Raw genomic sequence first — 22,243 nt, 5'->3', positions numbered from 1 at the left:
CATGGGAGGAACATGGCAAGAGGTTTTTCTGGACGAAGAGAATTTCAGATTGAGGTTACAAAATGAATCAGGCAGGAGAGAAGGAAAGTCCAGCCCAGGTAGATCTAACAGCATGTGAAGAAAGAAGCCTGAAGGCAAGAAAGAGGATGGTGTTGTGGGAAATGAAAGTAGCATGATCTTACTGTGAGATCATAGAACAGTTAATTAAATGAAATTGGAGGGCCTGAAGGTAATTCTTTGTTAGGGGTTTTGACTTGATCCTAAGGACAGTGGAAGACCACTGTGAGATTTTAAATAAGGAGTAACAAATCAGATAGGCTTTTACAAAAACAAGATCACCTTGATTAAAAGAATAAAGGAGGGCTGGGAAGGTGGCTCAGTGGTAGATCGCTTGCCTTGCATGCATGAGGCCCTGGGTTCGATTCCTCAGCACCACATAAGCAAAAAGAAAAAAGCCGGAAGTGGCGCTGTGGCTCAAGAGGTAGAGCACTAGCCTTGAGCTGAAGAGCTGAGGGACAGCGCCCAGGCCCAGAGTTCAGGCCCCACGACCGGACCCCAAAAAATAAAATAAAAAGAATAAAGGAATAAAGCCAAAGAAAATCAGGGATTTACAGAGGACACTGGGAATATTGTGGTTCAAGGCCAGCCAAGGCAAAAATTGTCAAACTCCATCTCAATAAGACTGGCACAGAGGGGTATGTACATCTGTTGTCTCAGGTAGGCAGGAGGCCATAGCTCATTACTTGAGGTCTGTTCCTGGCAAAATCTAGAGACCCTACATGAAAAATAAGGCAAAAAAAGAACTAAGCACTGATGACTTATACCCATAATCCTAGTTACTCAGGAGGTTAAGATTTGAGGGTCTCAGTTCAAAGCTAACCCAGCAAGAAAGTCCAAGAGATTCTTTTCTCTAGTTAACCACCAAAAAGCTGGGAAGTGAAGATGTAGCTTCACTATCTTTGAGCATTAAAGCTCAGACACAGTGCCCAGACACTGAGTTCAACCCCCAAGACCGGCACAGTAATAATAATAATAATAATAATAGTAATAATAATAAAGTTGATGATGTAAAAGGGCTGGAGACATGGCTCAAGTGATAGAGTATCTGACTAACAAGCACAAAGCCTGGAGTTTAAAGCCAAAAAAAAAGTATGAACAGTGTAAATGGATTGAGAGAACATTGTAATATGATACAGTTTCTATAGCAATGTCCTTGGAGATGGAGAAAAATGAGGGATTAGAGATTTAATAGTTGTTTTTATGGGGTGGGAAGGAATAAGGGAATATGAAACAAGGATGAAGCCCTTAATGGATTTGGCTGCTGGGTAGTACTATTTATTGAAAAAGGATTGTAGAGAAGAACATGATTGATAAAGAAAGGAGACTGGTCAGTGTTCCTTTTGGACATTTTGAAGTACTTGTGAGAGACCTAAGCAACTAGATACAGGCCTGGAAGTCAGAAGAATGATCTGGGATAGAGAATTGCTTTGGGCTTCGTTAGCCTCTGGACAGGTGACAGGGCTTGGTTCAAGTTTTATAGCAATTGCCCAGTATTTATTAAGTATATGTTAAATATTAGGCAGTGTTCTAGAAATACACTGGGATGTGTTCTTATTTTGTTGAATCAAGACAAGAAAAAAGTAATTATAAAGCATTAGTAGTAGTGATGATCCAAAATGGAAAATCTGTATTCATAACTGTTACGGAAAAGGCAAGAGAGATGATTCAGTAAAATGGTAGAGACTAGAGGCAAAGTCAGGGTTTTTTTGTTTGTTTGTTTTTTCCTTCAGTTTTAGAGTTTGAACTCAGGGCTTGGTCACTGTCCCTGAGCTCTTTTGTTCAAGGTTAACATTCTACTTCATTGAGCTAAGTACCACTTCAAGTTTTTCAGTGGTTAATTGAATTACAAAGGTAAGAATCTCATGGGGACTTTTTTCTGCCCAGGCTGGCTTTGAACCATGATCCTCAGATCTCTGCCTCCTGAGTAGCTAGGGTGACAGGCATGAGCCACCAGTGCCCGGCTGCAAAGTCACTTTTTAAGTAAAGGAAGTTATTGATGGGGAGAGGACAGAGGCTTTAAGGAGGGAGGCTTTAGGAGAGAGGCAAGAAGGCAGTGATGAGCTGGCTTTTTTGTTTTCCTGTAGTACAGTGTATAATTGGTGAAGTATTTTTGTCGTTATCTCAGATATAGTCCAGTCCCTTTTTTTTTTTTTTTTTTTTTGGGTCCAGTCGTGGGGCCTGAACTTTGGGTCTGGGCACTGTCCCTTAGCTCTTCAGTTCAAGGCTAGCGCTCTACCACTTGAGCCACAGCGCCACTTCCGGCTTTTTTCTTTTCTTTTTTTTTTGGTCTAGTCATGGGGCCTGAACTCTGGGCCTGGGCGCTGTCCCTTAGCTTTTCAGCTCAAGGCTAGTGCTCTACCACTTGAGCCACAGCGCCACTTTCGGCTTTTTTCTTTTTGCTTATGTGGTGCTGAGGAATCAAACCCAGGGCCTCAGGCATGCAAGGCAAGCGCTCTACCACTGAGCCACCTTCCCAGCCCCCGGCTTTTTTCTTTATGCTTATGTGGTGCTGAGGAATCGAACCCAGGGCCTCATGCATGCAAGGCAAGTGCTCTACCACTGAGCCACCTTCCCAGCCCTCCAGTCCCATTTTATAGATGGAGAAATAAGCTTAGGGATGTTGTGACTTGCCTAAGATCTATAATGAAGTAAAAGAATTGGAGATCTTAATTTTTTTATGCCTGTCAATCTGTAGCCTAATGCTATTTCTGTTTTCTTATACTCCAAGACTTAATAGCAAAAAAAGAAAAATATAGATAAGTCGGGGGTGGGGGTGGAGATGGGGAGGTATAGCTGAGGAGGTGGGAGGGAAGGGATGGTAGGGGAAAAACAAAGGAGGAAGCAACAATGCTGGATAAGAAATGTACTTAGTTCCTTGCTCATGTAACTGTAACCCCTCTGTACAGTATTTTCACAATAAGAAACTTAATTAAATTTTTAAAAAGTAGGTTAAGTCTTATGGGGGAGCCAGATATCTGAGATGCCAGACAATAGTAATAAAGGAGAACTCTAGGAAAAGACAAGTAAACCAGAAAACAAGTCTGGCTTTCTTTTTTCTTCCCAATAGAATCTTCCATGTCTATGGCCTCCTTAAGGCCTGAGGTTTATGTTTCTCATCCAAAAAGGTAACTCTCTTTTTGCCTCCTAATTGGTTAATGATGAGGAAAGAGTGGCATTCTGGGACTTGGTAAGCTTCTGTGAGGGTAGGAAAAAAAATCTCAGCAATAACTCAGTGCTTCACCCATCAGTGTGGCACCTTTAAGCAGGGGCCTTATCTTTATGTACACTGTAGTTAGTACTTGGTATTTTTCAGTGAGCCAGCAGCACCCAGTCTTGATATGCTGTTCTTAAATCACCCACAGCGTGGGGGCTTTGAGAGTCCTGTGAGCTTGGTTACTTTGGAAAAGTCCAGTTCAATGAAGAAGCTTGTATGTGTTCCAGAAGGAGAGTCTTGAAATAGTGTTTTAATAGGTAGGGAGCACAGAATGAGCAAAAGGATAGGAAATTGCCTAGAGAAAAGAATCTCCAAAGAGTTACTTTATTAAAGTTGTCTTTTCTTCTGTAGAGAAGAGTACAGAGATACAAAACTGAGGCTGTCTCTGTTGATGACCTGCCACTGCTTCCAGTGTAATACTTAAGTCATCAGGGGCTCTTCATGGGAGTCTGGTTCATTTCATTTCTTGTCTTCATGATCAAACCCTTTTATTAGGGTGCTGTTGCAAGAGCCAGGGTGTAAACCAGGCAAAGGGTAGATTATTATACTCAGTATAATAATCATTACCGTACTGAGCATTATACATTTATACTTCATATTGTTGTATAGTATCCTGATCATATACTGTAAGGAAGAGCCTGGGAATAATAAGGAAGGCATCTCTCTCCAGGTAATTTTCTCCTTCCAGTACTGTGTTTCCTGAGATATACATTGTTTTGACGGCTCTTTCTAGCCTTTGGAATTTTCCCCATTCTGATGCAATTCAGCTTCTCCATCTTTTCTTCCCAAGAATGAGGTACCTTTCCTCCCTGGTAATAATTAACTGGGGAGTCTACTCACTTGTATGGCAACCCAAACTGTCATCATCCATCTCCTGAAGAGCCTTTAATATGAAAACTACAAGATTAGCAAATAAATTGGCTAGGGCAGAAATATTACCATTGCTAGGAACTCTTGTGTTTGGGAAGATGTGGGGGGAGGGCTGATGAGTGATGGGTGAGAGGTGGCAGCATGAGTCCTACTGGAATCTGGGGTCCTTTTTAGCTCTCCGTTAGACTTAATGCACTCTCCTTTCAACACTCATCATCATTTTAAGCATTTGCATCTGCCTTATATTATGTAGTCCTTGCTTTAGTACATGCTTTGCAGAGGATACTGGATATCTCCCTGCCTTTAAGGTATTTAATGCCAACTGGGAAGAAGACCTCAGAACCTATGAACAACATAATGCTTTACTGAAAGAGCTCTCAGCCCACATATGTAGTGCTTGTTGTCTACAAGGCAGTTAGGTAGAAATGAGGAATCTCTGATTTTGCTTTCAAGTCTTGCCTGACAATTAATTGACTTTAACACGAAATGTTTATTGATCCCGGTCAATGTTGCCAGCAGCGTATATCGCAGTCTAGGCACCTTCCATACCTATACACAAGGTTTTGAGGATTAGTGAATTGGCCAATTTAATTGCTACTTCACCTTCATGACTTCACATTCCACAGCCACTTATTTTGAATCATAATAATCCCTCGTGTTTGTGCTCCACTTCTTAGCTTTAGAGTTTGAGTGTTTTCACATATATTCTGGTTTTTGTTGTTGTTTTTTAAGTAAATACCTTTTATTGAGAAGTAATTCACATGATGCAAAATTTACCCTTAAAGTCATCATTCTCATCTCATTTTCAGATTCTTAATCACCTTCAAAAGTAACCTTGGGCCATTAGAAACTTCCTATTCTTTCTCTATACAACCTCAGGCAGTCCCTTATCTACCCTGTCTATATGGATTTGCCTATTTTCAACATTTAATGTAAATTGAATCGTGAGGCCCTTTTGTCTGGCTTCTTTGCTGATATTTTAAAGATTCATTGTGTTACAGCATACTTCATTCTTTATTAATATTTTGTATAGCTAATGCACCTTTTGTTTATCCACATTGGTTGATGTGTTTTAGATGTTTCTATTTGGAGGCTGTTATACTACTTGTGAACATTTGTGTACCAGTTTTGTGTGGACGTGTTTTGGTTTTTGTTTTTTGCCAGTCCTTGGACTTGAATTCAGCGCCTTGGCACTGTCCCTGAGCTTCTTTTGCTCAAGGCTAGCACTCTGTACTACTTGAGTCACAACACCACTTCTGGCTTCTTCTGCTTATGTGGTACTGAGGAATCGAACCCAGGGCTTCATGCATGCTAGGCAATCATTCTACCACTAAGCCACATTCCTAGCCCATGTTTTTATTTGTTAGATATATATCTTAGAGAAGAATTACTAGATCTTCTGGTAGCTCGGTGGTTAGCATTTTGGGGAACTACCAAAATGTTTTCCAGTCATCACATCACTTTGTATTCCTTCTAGCAGCCAAATTTCTCTACAGTTATTTTACTAGTCATCTTAATGGATATATACAGTTATCTCTTTTTGTGTGTGTGTGTGTGTGTGTGTGTGTGTGTGTGTGTGTGTGTGTGTGTGTGTGTGTGTGTGTGTGTGTGTGTGTGTGTGTGTGTGTGTGTGTGTGTGTGTGTGTGTGTGTGTGTGTGTGTGTGTGTGTGTGTGTGTGTACTGGGACTTGACCCAGTCCAGAGTGCTATCCCATAGCTTTTTTGCTCTGGTTGGTGCTCTACCACTTGAACCATACCAGCACTTTTGGCTTTTTTTGGCTGTCTCTGCCTGGGCTACCTTGAAACCATGTCCTCAAATCTCTGCTTCCTGAGTATCCAGATTAACAGGAGTGAGCTATCAGAGCCCTAGCTTCTCTGTGGTTTAGATTTGCACTTTTTGTTTATTTTGCTTTGTGTGTGTGTGCATGCACACAAGGGCTCTCTCTCTCTCTCTCTCTCTCTCTCTCTCTCTCTCTCCCTCTCCCTCTCCCTCTCCCTCTCTCTCTCCCCCTCTCTCTCTCTCTCCCTCTCTCCCTCTCTCTCTCTCTCTCTCTCCCTCTCTCTCTCTCTCTCTCTCTCTCTCTCTCTCTCTCTCTCTCTCTCTTCTCTCTGTCTGTCTCTCTCTCTCTCTCCTGGGCTCGGACCCAAAGCTTTTCTTTGCTCAGACTCTCACTGACCACTTGAGCCACAGCTCCACTTCTGTTTTTCTGGTGGTTAATTGGAGATAAGAGCCCCACAGACTTTCCTGCCTGATGTGGCTTTGAACTTCAATCCTCAAATCTCAGCCTCTTGAGTAGCTAGGATTCTCAGTATGAGCCACCAGTGCTGAGTTCTTTTATTGGTTAATTGGAGATGAGAGTCTCATGGACTTTTCCTGCCAAGGCTGGCTTCGAACCTCAATCCTCAGATCTCACCCTCCTGAGTAATTAGGATTACTTATGAGTCACTGGTACTCAGCTTGATTTTTATTTCTTTAGTGATTTTTCATATGCTTATTCATTTATATATCTTTAGAAAAGTGTCTGTTCAAATCCTTTGACGGGTTTTTTTTTTAATTGTGTAGTTGCAAGAGATCTTTATAGATTTTGTATGCTAGATCCTTGTTAGTTATAATTAACAAATGATGTCTTGTGTTTTGTGGATTGTCTTTTTGTGTGTATGGTATTGAGCCATACCTCCTGCCCTTTGGATTGATTCCTTTGATGCACAGGTTTTTGTTTATGCTGGTCCTGGGGCTTGAACTCAGGACCAGAGCACCATCCCTGAGCTTTTTTGCCCAAAGCTAGTGCTCTTCCACTTGAGATACAGTGCCATTTCTGGCTTTTTTTTTGTTTGCCTAGTTAATTAGAGATAAAAGTCTCATGGCCTTTCCTGTGGAGGTGGCATCAAACTGTGATACTCAGATCTCAGCTTCCTGAGTAGCTAGGATTACAAGTATGTGTCTGTGAGCTTTAATTTTTAATAATGTCAGATATATTGTTTTTGTTTTGTTGCTGAAGACAGCAACAAATTAGAACTTACCAGGCCTAAGAAAACATTGCCTAACTCAAAGTCACAAAGATTTACTCTGGTGTTTCTTCTAGAAGTTTTATGCTTTTTACTTCTTACAGTCTATTATCCATTTGAAATAGATTTTTTGAAGATAATGTAAGGTATTGTGTCATACTTTTTTTTTTGGTCAGTTGTGGGGCTTGAACTCTGGGCTTGGGCATTGTCCCTGAGCTCTTCAGCTCAAGGCTAGCACTCTACCAGCCACAGCATCACTTCTGGTTTTCTGGCTGTTTATTGGAGATCAGAGTCTCACAGTCTTTCCTGCCCGGACTGGCTTTGAACAGTGACCCTCAGATCTCAGCCTCCTGAGTAGCTAGGATTACAAGCGTGAGCCACCAGTGCTCAGCATTATGTCATACGTTTGCATCTTGATATTTGGTTCTTCTAGCACTGTTTGTTAGAAAGACAACCATTCTCCATTGAATTGTCTTAACACCCTTGTTGAGAATCAGGGGGTCACAGTTTCATTTCATTGACTTATCTGTCATTTATCCATTACCACATGGTAGCTTTGTAGGTTTTGAAATTGGGGAATGCAAATTATTTACCTTCGAAGGTTTTCTTCCAGTTTTTTGGTAGTTAATTGGAGATAAGAATCTCACAGACTTTCCTCCTTGGCTGGCTTTGAACAGCGATCCTCAGATCTCAGCCTCCCAAATAGCTTAATAGGCATGAGCCATTAGCGTGGTTAATTGGAGATAAGAGTCTCACAGACTTTCTTGCCTGGGCTGGCTTGCAACCGCACAATCTGCTTCCTGAGTAGCTAGGATGGTAGGCTTGAGTACCTGCACCCAGCCTTATCTTTGTTCTTATTCTCTCCTGAGATCTGGAGTTACCACTCTCTTCACTTGAGGGGAATAAGCTGGCTCCCTTGCTGGGATCCTCTTACTCCAGGGCATAGCCTTAAGCATTATAGGTAATTGTCCTCTTTTGGAGGCTTGTATGTCTGCTGTTTCTAGGACAGTTTCAGTACTTTGTCATAAAGATGTTATGATCAGTCCAGTCTTTTCTAGGACCCAACATACTTCCAAAGGGATTTTAGAGAGAACAACTTAGGGCAAAGACAAGCAGAGTGGCCAGGCTTTTCTTCTGCTTTTAGTTAAATTTGTGGAAACAAAAGCAGTTTAAGAATATATTACAAATATACTTTAGTAGAATAGTAAGCCTTCTCTAGGGTGAGAACAGCAGCATTAACCTTTGGGGTTTGAGTACTTATTGAAATTGCCTGTAAGAAGTTGCTGTCCCTGTAAGAAGTTGCTGTCCCTGTAAGAAGTTGCTGTCCCTGGTTGTCTACAGTGCTGAGGTCACCTGTGAGTAGAGAAGTTTTAATTACAATACAATGTTTTCCCTCAGAGACATTGCGATCTCATCTTCCATGTTAAGTTTGTTTGTGTGTGTGTTTTTCTTGTTGTTGTTTCATATGCTCCCATCACTGATGGCTAGTTACCTATCATTTCCATGTGAATTTTGGAGTCACCTTGCCAACTTGAAGGAAATGATAGGAATTGTATTGAATCTGTAGATCAATTTTTGGAGTAATACTAAACATTCCTATCTTTTCACTTATTTAGGTCTTTTAATGCTGTTTTTTAATTTTCAATATACGTCTTAATATTTACATATTTTCTGTCAAAACTTTTAAGTTCTTTTTCCTTTTCAAAGGTAAATCCCCCCTGGGTTTTTTGTGTATTTTATTACTAATGTATAATATATAGTTGATGTTACATTCTACAACCTTGATGATCTTGTTTATAGGTGTATTTATAGGGTGTTTTAATTTTCTGTCTGTATGTGTATAGATTTCTTAGGTTATTCTACAGCAAGATCATTCATCTGTGTGTAGAGATAAATTTTCTTCTTCCTTTCCGATCTGAATGGTTTTTTATTTCTTTTTCTTGGCTGATTGCTCCTGGCTGTATCCTCCAGTAAAATGTTGAATAGCAGTGGTAAGAGTTGCAATCCTTATTTTATTCCTGATCTTAGAGCATTCAGGTTTTTTCACCAGCTAACTATGTTATGTTTTTGTTCTGTTTTGTCATTTTAGATTATAGTCATCCAGAAGAGGAAACACTCTTCTGTTCCCAGTTTGATGACGTTTTTCTTATAAAATGCTGTTGGGTTTTTATTTTTTTATTTTTTTGGGTCCGGTCGTGGGGCCTGGGTGCTGTCCCTCAGCTCTTCAGCTCAAGGCTAGGGCTCTACCACTTGAGCCACAGCGCCACTTCTGGCTTTTTTCGTTTTGCTTATGTGGTGCTGAGGAATCGAACCCAGGGCCTCGTGCATGCAAGGCAAGCGCTCTACCACTGAGCCACCTTCCCAGCCCCATGCTGTTGGGTTTTGTTAGCTACTTTTTTTTTTTTTTTTGGCCAGTCCTGGGTATTGAACTCAGGACCTGGGCACTATCCTGAGCTTCTTTTGCTCAAGGCTGGCACTCTACCATTTGACCCACAGCGCCACTTCTGGCTTTTTCTGTTTATGTGATACTGAGGAATCAAACCTAGGGCTTCATGTATACTAGGCAAGCACTCTACCAATAAGCTACATACTAGCCTCTGTCAGCTACTTTTTTACATCCATTGAAGTGATGATTTTCTTAATATATATCACAGATTAATTTTTATATATTAAAACAACCTTTCGTTCTTAAGATAAGTCCCACTGTTCATGGTATATAATCCTTTGCCCCTGCTTCTGGGTTCAGTTTGTTGGGTTTTGATGAGGATTTTTGCATCTACAGTCTTATTACAACAATCCTGTGATTAGTCTTCATGAAAAACCTAAAGCATAAATTAGGTAGCTTGCTTGTGAAACACATAGAACCAAAACTGGAACAGGAATGCAAGACTTTAATATTTAGCCTGACTTTGAACCACTTTGTTTTGCCCCTCCTTTAGCATAGATAATATAGTATTCCACTTTATGACTAATTTCTGTTTCCATTAAACTGTTGATAGACCTTTGGGCTACTATTTCTAAATGTCTTTGTACATTTGTACATTTTCTTTTTTGGTGTGTGTATATGTGCATGCTAAAACTGGGACTTGAACTTAGAGCTCTGCATTCTTGGTTTTCTTGCTGAAGTCTGGCATTCTGCCACTTAAACAGACCTCCACTTCTGGCTTTTTGCTGGTTAATGAAAGGTGAGAGTCTTATGGATTTGCCTGCCAAGGTTGGTTTTAACCTTGGTCTTTAGATCTCAGCTTTCTGAGTAACTATGATTATTGGTGTGAGTCACTTCTGCCTATTTTCTTTCTTATTGTATTAATCCTAGAAGAATTGCTAGTAGATATGTTTAGCATTGTAATAAGTTGACAAATTGTTTTAATTGTTTAATTGCTAAATTGTTGTAATTGCAATTAGATGTAATTATTACATAAGGTATTTGAGTACATTTCTTTTTGACAAAGTGTGAACAAATTCAGCAATGATACTCAGTAGACACTATGTTGGAAATGAACTAAATAATTGTGGGGGAGGGTGACTGAAAGAGGAAAAAACTGGGAGAAGATGAGGGAGGGGTGACATTATTCAAAAAGAAATGTACCCAGGCACCCGAATTGTGTTTTTTTTTCTGTGTGTGTGGTAGTTTTATTATTTTACATTCTCAACAAGCAATTTATATCTGTATACCTTGACTAACAATTGGTATGATCAGTCTTTTTAATTTTAACCTTGTTAGTGTATATGTAACTATCCCTGATTAAAGCTTTAATCCATTTTTCCTGGTGAAAAGGCCTGAATGTTCTTCCTTAGTTTTTTCACTCAAGGCTAATGTTTTACCACAGTTCCACTTCTGACTTTTTGGTGGTTAATTGGAGACTGGACTTTGCTGTCCAGTCTGGCTTTGAATCTTGATCCTCAGATCTCTGCCTCCTGAGTAGCTAGGATCACAGGACTGACCCACCAGTGCCCAGCTATATCCTACACATTTCAAAGTGAAAACATACTTTAAATTTTATTTCCCCAGAATATTTCCCAGAATCTGGTGAAAGGGAGGTAGTAAAAAGACATGAGAGTGAGTGTTAATTTAATTTCTGTTTAGCCTAGTTGACACAGGATCTGTCCTATTTTGCACATAAGGAAATTTCTTCTGGACACTAGAAGGTAAAGTACGTTAGATCTTTCCTCTCCCACTTCCTCTGGTAGAAAATTTTGGGTTTTATTGGTTTGTAAAGTTGAATAATTTAGGTAACACTAATCTAGACCTGCACTTTTAATTTTAGAGCTAAAGAATATTGCTTGCTTGTCAGAAAGGAGGGTAGTTTTAAGCCAGGTATCAGTGGTTCATGCCTATAATCTGCTACTCAGGAAACAGATCTGAGGATCAAGGTTTGAAGCTAACCTGGACAGACAAATCTGAGAGAATTTTATTTCCAGTTAACCAGCAAAAAGCCAGAAATGAAGGCAAGCCTCAAGTGGTAGAATGTCAGCCATAAGTAAAAAAGCAGAGTGAGGACATGAGGCATGCAGTTAAAGCCTCAGTACTGTTTTTAAAAACAAAAGGAAAAAAAGGTAGTTTTAAAGCCAATAATATTATTCAAAGTAGGTACTTTTTTTTCCCCCTGTTCTGGGGCTTGAACTCAACTGGATGCTTCCCCAAACTTTTATTTTTTTTGGTCGGTAGTGGGACTTGAACTCTGGGCCTGGGCGCTGTCCCTCAGCTCTTCAGCTCAAGGCGAGCGCTCTACCACTTGAGCTACAGCGCCACTTCCGGTTTTCTGGTGGTTTATTGGAGATAGGAGTCTCACGGTCTCTCCTGCCCGGGCTGGCTTTGAACCGCGATCCTCAGATCTCAGCCTCCTGAGTAGCTAGGATTACAGGCGTGAGCCACCAGTGCCCGGCTTCCCCAAACTTTTGTGTTCAAGACTAGTGCTGTACCTCTTAAGCCACAGCTACACCTCTGTTATTTGTTTTGTTTTTTGTTTGTTTGTTGTTGTTCTTTTTCTAGTTTATTGGAGATATGAGTATCAAGGACTTTCTTGTTCACGCTGGCTCAGAACCTTGATTCTCAGATCTTAGCCTCTCAAGTAGCTAGAATTATGAGCCTGAGTCACAGCATCTAGCTAAAAGTAGATACTTTCTTTCTTTTTTTTTTTTTTTTTAACCATGTTCCACACCTGAAATGGGTTTTGGGAAGTACTCACTCCTACTGTTGGGTTAAGGCTCCTGGCCAAACATATTTACTACACTTGTGTTGTTTCATTATTAGTTCCTGAAAAGGTATTCTCCAATTATTTCTAAGACCTCTCATTAGTCATCAATTCACTCTTCACTATTAGAAAAGAGTCTCTTCTCTTCTTAAGTTGAGAATTGCCAGAGGGCAGGGATTAATAGTAAATTGGTGCCTGTCACATGGCTGAATAAATGAGTATGTAGTTCCCCTTAAGAAACAGCCCTATTGAGCCAGGGCAGAAAGAGTCCATGGCTGATTTTCCATTCCCATGTTTCTTCCTCATGTAGTGTAAGAAGCACTGACTTGTACATGCCCTTGCTCCAGGCATTAAAGCCCTCCAGGATCAAACAATCCATCTTATAACTGTTAGCAGACTTACACTCTGCATTTAGTACCTGGAGTGCAAGCATAGCGATAGGTCCTAGGGCTACAAAGATGAACAAGACAATTCCTGCCTCTGCTGTTGGGTTTTTATTTTTTTATTTTTTTGGGTCCAGTTGTGGGGCCTGAACTCTGGGCCTGGGAGCAGTCCCTCAGCTCTTCAGCTCAAGGCTAGGGCTCTACCACTTGAGCCACAGTGCCACTTCTGGCTTTTTTCGTTTTGCTTATGTGGTGCTGAGGAATCGAACCCAGGGCCTCATGCATGCAAGGCAAGCGCTCTACCACTGAGCCACCTTCCCAGCCCCATGCTATTGGGTTTTGTTAGCTACTTTTTTTTTTTTTTTGGCCAGTCCTGGGTATTGAACTCAGGGCCTGGGCACTATCCTGAGCTTCTTTTGCTCAAGGCTGGCACTCTACCATTTGACCCACAGCGCCACTTCTGGCTTTTTCTGTTTATGTGATACTGAGGAATCAAACCTAGGGCTTCATGTATACTAGGCAAGCACTCTACCAATAAGCTACATACTAGCCTCTGTCAGCTACTTTTTTACATCCATTGAAGTGATGATTTTCTTAATATATATCACAGATTAATTTTTATATATTAAAACAACCTTTCGTTCTTAAGATAAGTCCCACTGTTCATGGTATATAATCCTTTGCCCCTGCTTCTGGGTTCAGTTTGTTGGGTTTTGATGAGGATTTTTGCATCTACAGTCTTATTACAACAATCCTGTGATTAGTCTTCATGAAAAACCTAAAGCATAAATTAGGTAGCTTGCTTGTGAAACACATAGAACCAAAACTGGAACAGGAATGCAAGACTTTAATATTTAGCCTGACTTTGAACCACTTTGTTTTGCCCCTCCTTTAGCATAGATAATATAGTATTCCACTTTATGACTAATTTCTGTTTCCATTAAACTGTTGATAGACCTTTGGGCTACTATTTCTAAACCATTATGAACATTTAGATATATGTCTTTGTACATTTGTACATTTTCTTTTTTGGTGTGTGTGTATGTGCATGCTAAAACTGGGACTTGAACTTAGAGCTCTGCATTCTTGGTTTTCTTGCTGAAGTCTGGCATTCTGCCACTTAAACAGACCTCCACTTCTGGCTTTTTGCTGGTTAATGAAAGGTGAGAGTCTTATGGATTTGCCTGCCAAGGTTGGTTTTAACCTTGGTCTTTAGATCTCAGCTTTCTGAGTAACTATGATTATTGGTGTGAGTCACTTCTGCCTATTTTCTTTCTTATTGTATTAATCCTAGAAGAATTGCTAGTAGCTAGAACTGCCTATTTTCCAAAGTGGCAGCACTCTTTTACATTCTAATTTCCTCTACATCCTCACCAACGTTTATTATTTTACATTATATATTTTTGTTTTGGCCATCCAAGTTGATGTTCAATGGTATCTTGTCATTTTTATTTGCATTTTTAAATGATTAGTGGTATCTTTACAGGTGCTCACAATTTGTATTTTTTGTTCTTGTTGTCAGTTATGGGTCTTGAACTCAGGGCCTGAGCTTCTTTGTACTCAAGGCTAACACTCTACTACTTGAGCCACAGGGCCACTTCTGATTTTTGAGTGATTAATTGGAGATAAGAGTCTCATGGGGACTTTTCTGCCCTCGTTGAGTTTGATCTACGATCCTCAGATTTCAGCTTCCTGTGTAGCTAGGATTGTAGGCATGAGCCACAGGCACCCGGCTTCTTTGTTGTTATTATTAATTTTTTTTAGCATATATCAACATTGTGATTCTGTAGATATATACCATGTACTTTGAAGAAGTTCACCCCCTCTATGAATGTTGCTTTAATATTTCCCCTCTACACATATACACCTTTTCAAGCAGTGTGTAAGAGTTCTTTATATATTCTAGTTACAAGTTCCTTGTTAGATATATGATTTGCAGTTGTTTTCTCCTATTTTATGGCTTATCTTTTCAGTTTCTTCTTCATGCTCTTTGAAGCACAATTTTTTCTTGATTTTGGTAAAATCTAATTTTTCTGTTTTTTTTTCCTTTTGCCACTCATGCTTTTGATAGCATATATAAGAAACAATTGACTAATGAGCACAAAAATTTATTTTATGTAGTCTTCTAGAACTTTACTGCTTAATAGTTTTATTTAGATCTATGATCCATTTTGAGTTAATTTGGGGGCATGATGGATTAGTCTTTTACATGTAGATATCCATGTGTCTTAGCACTATTTATTGAAATGACTTTTTTTTTTCTATCAAGTTGTCAGAGAACCCTTATCAAAATCAATTGATCATTTATGTGAGAGTATATTTTTGGATTCTCTGATTTATCCATGTCTATCCTTATGCCAATTTCATTTACTATAGCTTTGTGTAATAGATTTTGAAATCAAGAATGATGAGTCCTCCAACTTTATTCTCTTCAAGATTGTTTTAGCTATTTATTTTCATATTTTAGAGTCAAATTGTTAATCTCTGCCATAAAAACATAAACCCAAAATTCTGGGACTCTAATAGGGATTTAATTGAATATATAGACCCATTTGTAGAACAATGCCATTGTAGCAATCTTAAATCTATTCCATAAACATGAGTCTATTTCCATGTGATTTATTTTAATGATTTTATAGTTTTCAATATACAAATCTTATGCTTATTTTTATAATTTATTCTCATTCCTTTTTGTTGTTGTTGTTCTCTTTTTTTCTTTTTTACCCCCCCTGCCCCCCCCTTTTCTTTTTCTTTTCTCTTGCCATACTACGGTTTGAATTCAGAATCTTGATATTGCTAGATAGGTGCTCTACTACCGAAACACCTCCAACCTCCTACATATTTTTTTTTAAGCTGGTCCTGATACTTGAACTTAGGGCCTAGGTGCTGTCCCTGAGCTCTTTGTGTTCAAGGCTAGCGCTCTAACTCTTTTTTTGGGGGGGAGGGTCCGGTCGTCAGGCCTGAACTCTGGGCCTGGGCGCTGTCCCTCAGCTCTTCAGCTCAAGGCTAGCGCTCTACCACTTGAGCACCACTTCCGGCTTTTTTCTTTTTGCTTATGTGGTGCTGAGGAATTGAACCCAGGGCCTCAGGCATGCAAGGCAAGTGCTCTACCACTGAGCCAACTTCCCAGCCCAGCGCTCTAACTCTTGAGCCACAGTGCCATTTCTGGAAATGAGTCTCATGGACTTTTCTGCCCAGGCTGGCTTTGAACCATGATCCTCAGATCTTACCTTCCTGAGTAATTAGGATTATAGGCATGAGCCACCAATGCCTGGCTCCTCCTGTGTATTTTGTTTGTTTCTTTCTTTTCTTTTCTTTTTTGTTTGTCAGTCATGGGGTTTGAACTCAGTGTCTGGGCCCTGCCTCTGACCTCAAATTTTGCTCAAGGTTAGCCTACTACTTTGAGCAACAGTGCCACTTCCAGTTTTGTGGTGGTTAATTGGAGTTAAGAATCTCATGGACTTTTCTGCCCAGGCTGTCTTTGAACCATGATCCTCAGATTTCTCAGTCTTATGAGTAGTAGCAGGCCTGAGCCACCTGTACCTGGCTTGTATTTTATTCTTTTTTGTTGCCGTTAAAACATAACATTTTCCTTTTGGCCTGCTTAGCCAAACACTGCCACTGAACCAAGACTGTTTTCTCCAACCCAAAATTGTTTTCTTAATTTCATTTTTGTATTATTCATTGTTAGTATATAAAAATACATTTTTATCTGATATTTTGCATTCTGTAAATACTTAGTATTTTTAATCATTTTATATGGCCTCCTTAAACTCTTCTATATGCTTGGTCATGTCATTGGTGAAAAGCTTGATTTCTTCATTTTCAATTTGGGTATCTTTTTTTCTTTTCTTACCTAATCATTCTGACTAGAGCATTCCCTTCACTCAGTACAATATTAATTAGAAGTGACAAGAGTGAACATTCTAATCTTGTTGCTTATGTTAGAGGCAAGACAATCTGTCTTTCCCCATTGAGTAAGTTAGCTGTGGATTTTTCTTTGTTGAGGAAAGGATATAATTTAACTTGATAGCTGCTCAAGGCAACAAGTTCATGTTGAAAGAAGGCAAGAGAAGTTCCAATTGAAATTCAGCCAATGTGTATTGAATGTTAGGTAGGACCTTACAATGGCTGAAAGCTAAAATTACAAGTCCTGGTAGTTTAAGGTCTTCAGACTTTAAAGCCAGGTTATCTAGGCATGGGTGGCTCATGCCTATAATTCTAACTACTCAGGGGACTGAGATCTGAAAATCATGGTTTGAAGCCATCCCAAGCAGACAAAATTCAGGAGCCTCTTATCTCTAGTTAACCAGCAAAAAGCCAGAAGTATGGCTCAAGCTGAAGAGTAGTGTGTGCAAGTGCTGAGTGAGTCAAAAGCCCAGCAGGAGTATGAGGCTCAAAGTTCAAGTGACAGTACCATACACACAAAGCCATGTTAGCTAGCCTTGGCCTGTGCACTGGCTAGCTGATGTACAAACACACACAGCTAGGTTAGCCAGCCTCAACCTCTGCTTAGTTGTACTCATTGATCTGTATGTGTTGAGAAAGAGTCATATTTATAACAAATTATTGTTCAGATGTAAATTTAGAACCTAAGAAATAAAAGAAGGCTATTTATTCTGGTGATACCTTTTTTATTTTTATTTTTGCTGGTACTGAGGCTTGAACTCAGATCTTGGGCCCTATCCTTAGCTTTTTCACTTGAGGCTTGTTTTTTACCACTTGAGCCACAGCTCTACTTTTGGCTTTTTAGTGGTTGATTCGACATAAAAGTCTGACACTTGTGTTCGCTTCGGCAGCACATATACTAAAATTGGAACGATACAGAGAAGATTAGCATGGCCCCTGCGCAAGGATGACACGCAAATTCGTGAAGCGTTCCATATATTTTTTTCAATGTGATTGTTTCTAACATGCTAAAAGTTACAAGTAAAAAAAAAAAAAAAGTCTTGACACTTTCCTGCCTGAGCTGGCTTCAAACCATGATTCTTAGATCTCAGCCTCCTGAGAAGCTAGGATTATAGTCATGAGCCACCAGGCCCAGCTATTCTGGATAACTTTTTTTTTTTACTCTGAAAATAGTTTTATTATTTTACAGTAGTTCGGAAAGTTACTGTAACCCAGACTTAATCACCACAAACCAAAGACTTAGAGCAGATCAGTTAGCCCACCAGTCAACCCTCTTCCTTAGGTGGTGTAATGAAAAAACATGGATAACTTTTTTTTACTTCCAGTTTTGTTAAAGTACATTTTAATTGTTCAAGGGGGCTTCAGTGATACTTCACACATGCTTATACCATACGTGACTTTAATCAGCTTGACCCCTCATCTATTCTCCCTTTTTCTTAACACCTACATCATTATTCAGCAGCTTTCAGTTTTGCCATCTTCATTTGCAATGTATTTCAGTATTGCTCACCCTTTAACATCTCTAACATTATCTTTTCATCCCACCTCTTTCTAATCTCTTCAAGTATTCTCACAATTACAAACATACATATACATATACACACACCACATATACCTATGATATTATTATATATGTTTACATACATGTTTATTAAGGCTTGCTTAGTTAAAAATCTTTTAAAATCTGTGTTTTGATAACTGTTACACAGTGAATTCTGTGTACAATTTGCTCTGTGGACTTGGGCTAAATTTCTCTCATTTGTACATTGCACAGACTTGGGGGGGTTGTTTTGTTTTCTTAGCTTCTCAAAGTTAAAGTAAGTTTCCTGAGGAGATGCCTTTACCTTAAGATATGTCACAGATATCCAAAGCATTTCTTTGTAACAATCATTAACTATTGGTAAAGATAAATGTGATCCTAAAAATCTCTAGACCACGTAAGAACCATATTAAGTATGAATATTTTGTTCTTTTTTTTTTTGCCAATCCTCAGGGTCTGGGCTCTGTCCCTGGGCTTCTTAAGAAGCTCAAGGCTAGCACTCTACCACTTGAGCCACAGCACCATTTCTGGCCTTTTATGTGTATGTGGTACTAGGGAACTAAACCCAGGGCTTCATGCATGCTAGGCAATCACTCTACCAATAAGCCACAGCCATGTACACCTAAAAGCTAATACAGACAGGTATTTTTGTTATATTTTTATTGTTATTATAAAGGTGGTATACAGAGGAGGTTACAGTTACATTAGTTAGGTAATGAGTACATTTCTTTTTGGACAGTGTCTCCCCTTCCTAGTTTTACCCTCCCATATCCACCTACAGTTGTATAGTTTATTTTATTTTTTGCCAATCCTGGGGCTTGAACTAGGGCCTGGGCACGTCCCTGAGCTTCTTTTGCTTAAGATTACTCTACCACTTGAGCCATGGCGCCACTTCTGGCTTTTTTTTTTTTTTTTTTTTTTGGGACTTCAGCTCGTCCTGGTCACTGTCCCTGTGCTCCTCAGTTCAAGGCTAGTGCTCTACTGCTTGAGCCACAGCACCACTTACGGTTTTCTAGTGGTTTATTGGAGATAAGAGTCTCACAGAATTTACTGCACGGCTGGCTTTGAATTGTGATCCTCAGATCTCAGCCTTCTGAGTGGCATGAGCCACTGGTGCCCGACCACTTCTGGCTTTTTCTGCATATGTGGTACTGAGGAATCGAACCCAGGGCTAAATGCATGCTAGGGCAAGCAGTCTACCACTAAGCCACATTCCCAGGTCCCTGTGTAGTTTATTTTTACATAATATCTTATTGTTAGGTTTTTTAAAAAGAGGTAGCCGAGTAAGAACAGCACCATGCACGTGGTATTCAGGTAAGGGGTAGGTTTATTCAGTAGACCTGCTGGGACCAGGCCAGGTTGGCCCTCCACAAGGCTGGGAAAGAGCTGAGAAAGAGGTAGAAAAGAGCAGAGAGAGCTGGGAAAGAGAAGAGAAGGAAAGAGCTGAGAAAGAGCTAGAAAAGAGCAGAGAGAGAGCTAGAAAAAAGAATGTCTGGGAAAGGTGGGAAAGAGAGAGCTAGGAAAGAGAAGGGAGCTGGGAAAGAGAAGAGAAGGAAAGAGCTGAGAAAGAGCTAGAAAAGAGCAGAGAGAGAGAGAGAGAGAGAGAGAGAGAGAGAGAGAGAGAGAGAGAGAGAGAGAGAGAGAGAGCAGAGAGCAGAGAACAGAGAACAGAGAGCAGAGAGCGGGCTTCTGGGCCTGGGTTAGGCCTTATCTAGGGTATGGGCGGAGAAAGGTGTGGCCACATCAAATTCAGATGTGACCTCAGCCGATGCAGATGTGACCTCTTCCAGGTGTCCCAGTTGCCTAGGTAATGCAGGTACTGGGTGGAGACTTTGCTGCCATCCAGGAGCGGACCTTACACTTATTACCACTGCTGCATTTGTTCACCTTTTATTCCTCCATTTCTGTGTTTCCCCCTTACTCTCCCAAAGACAGATAAATGCATAAACTAGACAAAAGGAAAAGAAAACAGAAACAACAAAGAAAAGCTCTAGCACTAGCACTTGAACTACAGCACCACTTCCAACTTTCTCTGCTTATGTGGTGCTGAGGAATTGAACCCAAGGCCTCATGCCGTATGCAAGGCAAGCACTCTTACCACTGAGCTATCTTCCCAGACCCTGTCAGACAGTTTTTAAAAGTTATACAGGAATGTTAGTATTAAAATGCCCTTAGGATTAAGTTCAGTTTTAATTATCTATAGGTAATATACCTGGCAATTTGACCTTTCACTTCCCGTGGACTTCATCACCATCTCTTATCTGTAACTCTTGGGTGCAATTTATGGCTCAACAATGCTGGGAGGAAAAGCCTTTCAAAGCAAAGCCTACCCTTGTTTTTTGTTTCTTTCCCCACCCTATGAAGGAATGAAGCTGGACTTAAGAGAGCAGTTCTTTTTGCATCGCACTCAAAGAGGAGGCAATTGGCTCCCTAGGACAGTAAAAGTCTCTTAGAAATTGAGCTTGAGGCCCTGGGTTCAATTCCTTAGCACCACATATGCAGACAAAGCTAGAAGTGATGCTGTGGCTCAATGGTAAAGCACTAGCCTTGAGCTGAAGAGCTGAAGGACAGTGCCCAGGCTCAGAGTTCACAACCGACTAAAAAAAAAAAAAAAAAGAAAGAAATTGGGCTGGTGTCATGCCTGTAATCCTACTCAGGAAGCTGAGATCTGAGGAACACAGTTTGAAGCCAGCTTGGGCAGAAAAGTTCCTGTGAGATTCATTCTAATTAACCACTCAAAAACCAGAAGTGGTGCTGTGGCTCGAGTGATAGAGCGCTAGCTTGAACACAAAGGCTCAGGGACAGCACTCAGGCTCTGAGTTCAAGTCCCATAACTGACAAAAAAAAAAAAAAGCAAAGAAAAGAAATTGAATAGAAAGAGGTAGAGATAATACTTAACCCAGCTTCTCCTAGTGGACTCAGGATGCGTCTTACACACAAACATATCCCAAAGCATTGGTGTAACCTTAAGACTGAGCCCCAGAGTAATTATTATTCTGTTACTAGGGGACCCTAAAAGGCTTTTACCTAGTCAGTCTATAAAAATACTAGACTGAGTGACCTAACACAAGACATTTATTTCTCAAGTTCTAGAAGCTGGAGGTCTTAAGATGAGGATGCCAACATGGTCAAGTTTTCGTGGTTTTTTTGTTTGTTTGTTTTCTTGGTCATGGGGCTTGATCTCTGGGCCTGGGCACTGTCCCTCAGCGTTTCAACTCAAGGCTAGTGCTCTACCATTTGAGCCACAACGCCACTTCTGGTTTTTTATTTTTTTCTGGTGGTAGGTTGGAGATAAGAGTCATGGACTTTCCTGCCTGGACTGGCTTTGAACCATGATCTTCAGACCTCAGCTCCTGAGTAGCTGGGATTACCAGCGTGAGCCACCGGTGCCCAGCTCACAGTCAAGTTTTGATAAGGCTCTTTTCCTGGCTCACTGATGGCTGCCTTCTCACCATGTGTTCACATGTCTCTAGCATCTCCACCATCCCTTCTTCTAAGGGTACTAGTCTGATCATGTGGGTCCCCCTCTCATGACTTCACCTAACCATAATTACCTCCAAAAGGCCCATCTTCAAATAGGGCTTCCACATATTATGAAAGGCTTTGTTCCTCCCTTTCCTTGTCTGTGGAATGAGGATATTGAGATTCTCTAACTCTTAACATTTGCAGTTCTATGCAAAGTAGATTTGCATTCTTTTCTAGTTTGAGTAATGTAAAAAATAATTTTTTGTTTTTGTTTTAGTCGGTCATGGAGCTTGAACTCAAGACATGGGCACTGTCTCTGAGCTTTTTCATTCAAGGCTAGTGCTCTACCACTCTGAGTCACAGCACCACTGGTGGTTAATTGGAGATAAGAGTCTCATGGACTTTTCTGCCCAGGCTGGATTTGAACTGAATTGCAGCCATCAGATCTAAGCCTCCTGAGGAGCTAGGATTATAGGCGTGAGCCATGAGAGCCCTGCAGAATTTTTTTCTTTATACATTCTCTCAGGTAACTGAGAATTAAGTAGGGTTAGGTTTAAATAGAATTAAGTGTATTCTTTCATTTAGTATGTGTTCCTTCACT

At 40.2% G+C, this 22,243-nt stretch overlaps 1 protein-coding gene and 1 non-coding gene across 10 annotated transcripts in view; both read left to right on the top strand.

Moving 5' to 3' along the window:
* The window catches only part of Arhgef11 (Rho guanine nucleotide exchange factor 11), a 106,253-nt gene that overhangs the window by 16,649 nt on the left and 67,361 nt on the right, over window positions 1–22,243 (top strand). The gene's annotated exons all lie outside the window — the stretch shown is intronic.
* Window positions 17,512–17,618, top strand: LOC138805440 (U6 spliceosomal RNA). The gene has a single exon (XR_011365537.1). It is a non-coding gene; the product is annotated as a U6 spliceosomal RNA (small nuclear RNA).

This window comes from Dipodomys merriami, unplaced genomic scaffold, assembly GCF_024711535.1.
Source record: "Dipodomys merriami isolate MVZ:Mamm:240054 unplaced genomic scaffold, mDipMer1.0.p SCAF_392, whole genome shotgun sequence".
Taxonomy (NCBI): domain Eukaryota; kingdom Metazoa; phylum Chordata; class Mammalia; order Rodentia; family Heteromyidae; genus Dipodomys; species Dipodomys merriami.
Note: the sequence above shows the minus strand (reverse complement) of the source record. Positions and strands in the feature narration are given on the sequence as shown.